Consider the following 8209-nt stretch of genomic DNA (forward strand, 5'->3'; position numbering starts at 1 on the left):
AGACATGGACTCAAATGCCCTTATAAAAACCTACGCTAATCAAATGATACTAAGTATCCGATTAGATCAATGGACTTTCAACATTTGAATCTGGACTGTTACAAATTTAGATTATCCGTGGGCCATAGCTTCTACTAATCAATAGCCAAATTCAGACGTTCACGATGTTCCAATTGTTGTTTTAAATTTTGGCCGAAATCTGAAATTTTGTTCCGAAATTTCAGACTTCGGTTTGGATTTCAGCCGAAATTTGGCCACTTTGATCGAAATTGTAAAAATATCAGCCGAAATGACTGAAATTTGAAAAAAAATCGGTTTGGTAGGGTCCGAAACCAAAAGCCAAACCAAAATTTAAATCCATGGTTCCAATTAATGAGATATCCAACACATTACACAATTATAGTGGGGTGCACTAGATGACCGATCTGGATTATTTGAACTATTATGTTCAGCGTTTGTTGTGGGGCTTATTTTTTTATGTGACAAAAATACCCTGATACTGCACTGGAAGTGGGATGGGTAGTTTGGTAATTTAAGCAGGCACTGGAAAATATCAAAATAATTCATCTGGTGGGTCCCACCAAAAGTTTCATTCAAGACAGCAGGAACGTGAAGGTGTAGTAGGGCGGTCGGGCGGAGCGCACTACTGAATTTAAATAGTAGGTATTTTGGATATGTTCAGGGCGAATTCGGTAATTTGAGGCAGCGAACGCGGACTCCAAAATTTTCCTTTAAATATAGAGAGTAGGGACCGTTGAGATCCGGTCTTGATACGGTGTTGTCGGACTGTGGGGCCACATGTATTCTTTAACTCAACCTAAACTACCGTAGTTAGTTTAAGAGAGAGAGAGAGAGAGGGGGCAGGTGACCGTTAAGGCTCTTTATTCCTAAATGCATGTTCGGACATAGCCGTTAGCCCCGCCAGCTGGCATAAAAATGGACGGACGGATGCGATGAAATGGAGAGTTAGAGATCGGTAGATGAGGAGTTATTCGAAATTTAAAAATCCAAGAAAGAGAGAGAGACTTTTGTAAGTACGCCTCTCACACCCCGGTTGTTTGGAACATTATCCGAGAAAACTATGTTAAAGAAAAGGGGTTCAACTGGGGACTGGTTGGATCAAGTTGAGGCCAATAGTAAGCCACCCCGAGATAGCATTTACCTCAACCCCAACCCAACCCAAACCGAGCCTTGGGTTGATGATGGTCAACCCTAACCCAACTTGCCTCCAAATCTATCATCCCTAACCCAACCCATCTAACTTGAAATCAGGTCTGGTTGAGTCGGGTTGGCTTCAGGTTCACTTAGGGTCAAAAGATAAATACCACAGAAGAGGGAAGTATATATCCCACAGATATCTGATAGATCAAGATGGATCGTCATCCTCTCTTTTCGGACACTAAAATAAACTCTACTACCCACAACCCACCCCTTTTCATTACTTGGGACACCCAACTGCAGTGTACTTGGCAATCAAATCCGTTGAATTCTTCCCATATGAAGTACAACAGCCCCTTTGCAGTCATATATACACTGCAGATGGGTGTCCCAAGTAATGACAAGGGGTGGATATATCACTTCCCTAACGCAAAGAAAATGAAGATAAAATTAAAACACGGAGGTCAGGTTCGGGTCAAGTCGCTAAGGTCTCATCCCTAACCCAACCCAAAATTAAATCGGGTTTGCTTTTACCAACCTAAGCCAAAATCGGGTTGAACCCGACCCAAGTCGCACCCCTATTAAAGAACCTGTTTGGATTGTAGGATTTTTTTTGGAATAGTTTGGAAAGGAAACATATTTCCAAAATTACCTACTTATTTACACATGAAAAGTGATAACTTGAACCAATCCTCTTCAATTTTTATTTAGAGGGAGCTTTAATTTATGATGATATCCCTATAAATTAATCATAATCATATTATTTTCCTCCAAATTTTAAAAAGAAAAAAATTAACTGAGAATGCAATCAAAACGGACTACGGTCGGGGATAGGATTTGAGGTGGTGTTCTGGTAATTTGCATACATGGTCTCTCGCTTGCCGTCAATCTGAAAAGTTCATTTGGTGGGTCCCACCTGGATTCCTTTGTCCTAAAATACAATCTAATCAAGCTATCCTAATCGTTTGATCGAGCCTGCAAATGAATGAAAATAATAACCAGTGAGATGCATTAGGGTCTTCAACGATCTTTAAATACTTTTATTCGAAGGAGGTTGAGCAACGCTGCACTAGTTTCTTGTCATGCAGAAAGGGTGGAGAAGGAGAAGATGGGGGATTTTGAAGTAAAGATGGAATTTTAATGTCCCTTTATTTTCATCTTCATCCTCCATGTCTGACCCCAAACGAACAACCCTCTTGGAAATTAGTCCACCATTCTCTCTCTTCCATGGCTCTTTATCTCCTCTTATCACATATGCTTTGTCCCCTTTTAGCAATTAGCAGCATAGGAATGTCCTAACTATTGACTTATGCTATGTAGTAAGAAAAAGTCTCAATATAATTCTTTTGTGGTTAACATGTGCACTTTAAAACTTATGTGGTTTTTTCAAACCCCAAATTTAAATTTCCCTCTTTCTTCTTTAGCTTTGTGGACATATTCCTAGATAGGGTTGGCTAAAGGTGTAGTTATAGATTCACTTAATTTTATTAATTTCGACGTTTGTATGAAATGCATTAAATGAGAACATACAAAAACTAAGAAATTAGGTGCCACCATGAGGACCGGTCAACCGAAGGTCATTCATACTAAAATATGTGGATCATTTCTGACGTAGGAAATTATTCCCGTTTGATCCGCTGTGTTAATTTCTGACTCTAAAGATTGGTGGTGGGAAGTATTACTTTTACGAATGACTTTTCTAGATATAGATATATACATCTCTTCAATGTGATTTCTGTGGACCCCGATCATGAGGAGGCGGCGAGGAACGAGTCCCCCGTCGGTCCTTTGGGATCTCCACATGAAGGAGAGCTCTACCAAGGAACTTTCAAAACGGTGCCACCCTCATAGCATAGCACGAGTGGCGATATAAATGAGATATCTTTTTATTCGGAGACAAAAACCTCAAAACTAAGACGTATCTAAATAACTCAGAGTCACCATTATGGATAGGCCATGGAACCAAAAAAAAAAAAAATCCTCTGTACAATGGATAACCAGAAATATATATGGGCCCGTGCCTGATTACAAATAAGGAAGGTCCGAAGAGCACCCCATCCGTCCAAGTGCAAGCACTCGGTCTCTTATGCCATTTATTATTAACTTTGAAGAGTTTTGGGCGAAAATTATGTGAAATTGGAACAAATATCCCCGAGAAAACGTCTACCTAAACATGCATTACTCGGGGATGGGCAAAGAAAGATAAACGTCCAAATCTTAAGAAAATTGATTTCAATGTCACCAAATATTGAATTAAACACTAGAATCCACCGTCTTTAAAAGAGGCAGAGAAAACTAGAGTTTATCCAATACCAAATAACCCTGCTATCAATCTCCACACATCACATCTAACATCCATGCTTAAAGAGAGCTAGAACCAGTATCATCTGTCATTAGAATGATCACTAGAATCTACCGTCTCTTAAAGAGGTGAAGAAAACTATAGTCAATCCAATAACAGATAACCCTGTTTCCGGTCTCTATACATCCCATCTAGTCCTAACTCATCACATCTAATAAAGCAGTAAACAAACACATGCACATCTATTGCTAATGAGATAAACCTGCACAGTGAACAAACGTCAGTAGATAATAACAAGAATAATAATCAGCAAAGATAAAGAGCAACAACTAAGCATATAAGAGCTACAACTAAGCAATATAATCAAAAGGCAATAAACTAGTAAACAACAAAGAGCTACATCTAAGCATGTGAGTGATCAAGTAAAGAAATATTCACAGTTTGAAAGAAAACACACAAGAAACAATAATAACCACAAACACTAACAACAAACCCTAAGACTCTAAATGTTGTCGCCCAAATCTTTAAATGGTCTTGTGTTCATCCAAGGCCGCCTACGTATCCCTGCCTCACAGGTAGTTCTTGCATTCATATTCTAAACTATGATGCCTAAGACATCTAGACCACTAAACTAAACTCGACCTAAAAGACCGGACTACAACTTGTTATTAGAACTTTTTAGCGATTATTTAAGTTCAAGTGAATTGTAGATTTTAGGACTCCCTATATGTCCTAACTAGATGCAAGTTTTAAAACCTTAAACTAATGCAGGTGGATCCTATATCCTATGTGCAACTAGGCATACACCTAAGAAAATCCATAGGCTGACTAACGCATCATACTCTAGTCATCAGTCGGCGAAGAGTATCGCCAACTGATCGGACAAAGGCGTAACAAACTCTTAACTAGGACAGACTCCTAACTCTAAAGCAAACACAAACCAAACACATAACAATCAAATAACATATCAAGGACAAACTCCTGACTCTAAAACTCTCTATCTAGGACAAACTCCTAACTCTAGAGGAAGAGATTTTTGAAAGCACGTTTTATGAAAGATTTTTATATGTTTAAAAGGGTTAAAATGATTTATTTACAAAATTTAACTAGACTTGGGATAAAAATTCCAAGCTGCCTACGTACCTCGTGGAAGAGGATCAAGCCAACGTAGTTCGGAAACAAACTTTCCTAGTACGCTCCTAAAATCTTTAAACTTTTTCAGCTTTCAATATGTTTGCGTTTCAAGTTTCTAATGTTTTTAGACTTTAAAGTTTTCCAATATTTTTGGACTTTTAAATGTTTTAAACCTTTAAGGGAACATGCAAACACAACAACAAAATAGGGCAAAGCTCTAAAGCTAATGGAGAAACCCCGAACAAGCAACGAGTATCAGAATGAAATGATTCACAACAAGTAAACTAATGTCCCAAAACAAGTAAATGATCCAAGATCTCAAGCAAGCAAACTAGTGTCCCAACTAAAATAAACATGGTAAGATCCCAAGTAGGTAAGGCTCTAATAAGACTAAACAAGTCTCTAATGAAGGAAACTAAGGGAAAGGAATATTTATGACCAAGGATAAATTCCTAAACAAGCGACACTAAAGAGGGGATGCAAATAAGCTAAAGCATATCTCACAACTCCATAAAAGAAGGGGCAAATAAGTCAAAGGCTCGCTAACAACACTACCCAAATACAGAGGGCAAATGAGTCAAAGACTGCCTAAACAAGAAAAATGAGACAAATTATGTCTCCAATTGGGTACAACTAACTCTAATGAGACAGTGTATGTCTTCTATGAGGCTCCAAATAACCTTATCATTGCCCTTGCAATGAATAAGAAGGGTACATGTGACTAACAGACCAAGTTGGTCTCCAACTAATAGGGAGGTGCAACTACATATGAGACTCAAGTAGTCTCCTAATATGACTCTCTAATGAGACCACAATGGTCTCCTAAATGAGGGCTCTAGATAACTCTTTCATTGTCCTAGTAATGAAGGGCTACTAATACCTAAAGGTGTCTAAAAGACTGAGCTAGTCTACTAAATAAAGAGAGGGATGCTACTAGGACCGAGCAAGTCCCCTAAGGATGGGCTTGGGCTAACGCCTTCATCGCCCTTGTAATGAAATGACTAACCTAATATCTATGGTATATGTCTAATAGACTAAAGAAGTCTTCTAAAAAAGAGAAAAGGAAGGGACGACTACTAGGACCGGGCATGTCCCTAAGGATTGGCTTGGGCTAATGCCTTCATTCTAAATGGTGGACTAATCTAATGTCGAGGTGTAAGCAAAGGGGAAAATTCCTCACCTCAACACAACCTGGAAGCTAAACATTGTGGGATCTACACTATCTACGGGTATAAATAATAATGGTAGCCTCATTCCATCACAGCCCTTTTGTAAACAGGCAAACTATGTGCATTTCATAGAACATGATACATTATTGTAGACACCCCATTTTGACCGTACTTTGAGCCTCCCATGTTTGAGCAAAACCCCATCAAATGAATGAATTAAGGTCCCAAATTTCATCCTAGTATAGGTTAGGGTCCCAGCTAGCTCCCTGCAAAATTTCGTCAAAATCCGAGCGCGTTTGCCTAGCGAACGAGCCGAGAAAGGACCGTTGTGTAAACCAGAAAAGGGGGTGAATATATCCGAGAGGGGGGCAAATTTATTTTGGAAAAAGACAAAACTGGGCCGAAAAGGACGCGCAATTTCGCGCGCCCATCAAAAATCCGCGCGCCTTATCAACTTGAGGTGCGAATATCAATTTTTAATTTACTTATAAATATCACGTTTTCTCTCGTTTTAAGAAAAAGAAAAAAAAAAGGAAATTCGCGGAGAGAGATTTCCCCAAATTTTCCGAACCCTAATCCCCTTTGCTTATCTTCTCCGACAGGATTCCGGTCGGAATCCGGCCAAGCTCCAGCTATTTTCTGATTCCTTCTTCTTCCTTTCACCCAAAGCTCCATCAAGAACCTTATTTTTCACTTTCTCTACTCTATAAACCCATCTCATCCACCATCTCTCAAGTTCCGGCCAAAATTCCTGCCAGCCTCTGATCTGCTATCTTCTACCTTGATAATCACTAGATCCGATCAACAAATCATCGGCGGACTCCATTTTCCAGCATATCTGAACTTCGGCCAAGAGTCATCTTCTCCGGCCAGATTCCGGTCATTCTTGTCAACGGCGAGCTTTTCTTCGCTGAGTTTTTTCTCTTGTGGCTTCATTAGCTCCTTTTCTTCTTCTTCATTTCTTGTTTTGAAACCCTAATTCATTGCTCTTTACTCTTCGATCCATTTTTTCGGCCATTTCTGATCGAAATTCCATTCCAAATCTCGATCGATCTGCAGAGAGAGAGAGAGAGAGAGAGGAAGAAAAAAATTTCCGTCTGTTTAGAGAGAGAGAGTGAGAAAAGAGAGAAACCTAGTGAGAGAAACTAGATCTCGTTCTCCGATCGTCTTCTCCGGTGAAAATTGTCGGAATTTTTGCTGAAATCTTTGTCGGAGGCTCCTATTCGAAGCTATCAGCAGTTGTTTCTCTTCTTGAAAAGTTCTATCCTCGTTTTCTTAGATCTAAACCCTAATCTTTGCCATTTTTTTTATCATGTCTTCATTAGATTCTTTTTCTGTGAAATTCTCTTCTTAGGAAGTCTTGATTTCTTTTAAAACCTAGATCTTCCATCCTAAGGCCTAAAAATTAGTTAAATCCTCAGATCTGTAAAAAATAGATCTCTGTGTTTTCCGATCATCTTCTCCGGTAGATCCGGCAAGGTTCCGGTCATTTTCCGATCGGAATTCCATTTTCTCCGGCCTAGCTCCGATCTGCTCATCCAGAAGCTCAGATTTATAAAGGAGGAAGACAATTTTCACTTTAGATCCAAGCTTTTAGCCTCAACGAAGATCAAGGCATTTGTAGATCATATGTCGTTGCCTTTCAGCAGATAAGAAAAAAATCGTTCTACTTTTACAGGTATTTTATTCTTTTTATAATTAATTTGCTCTAATTCAATTTGATCTGTTGAGTTCAAATACAAATATCGGCGTATAAGTCTATAAGTCTGTAGTTTTCTCTTATAGAAATTTTTTTAAGTTTATTATACAGATATTATATGTAATTATTTTCGAGAGAATCTTATTTAGTTATAATGAGTTGTGGCTTGAGCTGTTCCTTCATAACTTATTCGTTCTTCTAGTTTCTATTGAAATCTATTCTCATGCTCTGGTTTTATGTCAATTTTCTTTCCTTGTGTGGGATAATACTGGCTTTGAAAACCTGATAAGAAAGTGTTACCCCTATCTGATTATTTGTGCTAAAAAAAAATATTTTCTTTGAATTATAAATATGATAGTTGAGATTCTTTTTACCATAGTTTCACTTGTAAAATATGATAGTTTTGATTTTTTAAGTTCCTTGAATGTGTAATGTCTCATGTGTGGTAAGGTTAGGATGATTATCATGAATTGGAAGGATAATTCTGGATGCTTGGATTATTTTGGCATATAAAAAAAAACAGAGAAGAGGGAATTTTATAAGACTTTTGTTTTGAAAATTGTATTATGTTGTAGCTGTTAACGCTCGTTTAGAAGATAAGAAGTAAAGTTTATAATTGCTGTTCAATTTTGTTTTGAGCTCGCGTTAATCAACACCACATAAATCATTTGATTATTATACAGTAAGGTGTTCTGTTACTTTAAGAATGCTTATTATTCATAAATGTAAAATCTAAACTTTAAGTAT

This window comes from Tasmannia lanceolata, unplaced genomic scaffold (assembly GCF_043159265.1).
Source record: "Tasmannia lanceolata isolate RefF3 unplaced genomic scaffold, GAP_Taslan_0.1 ptg000012l, whole genome shotgun sequence".
Lineage (NCBI taxonomy): Eukaryota > Viridiplantae > Streptophyta > Magnoliopsida > Canellales > Winteraceae > Tasmannia > Tasmannia lanceolata.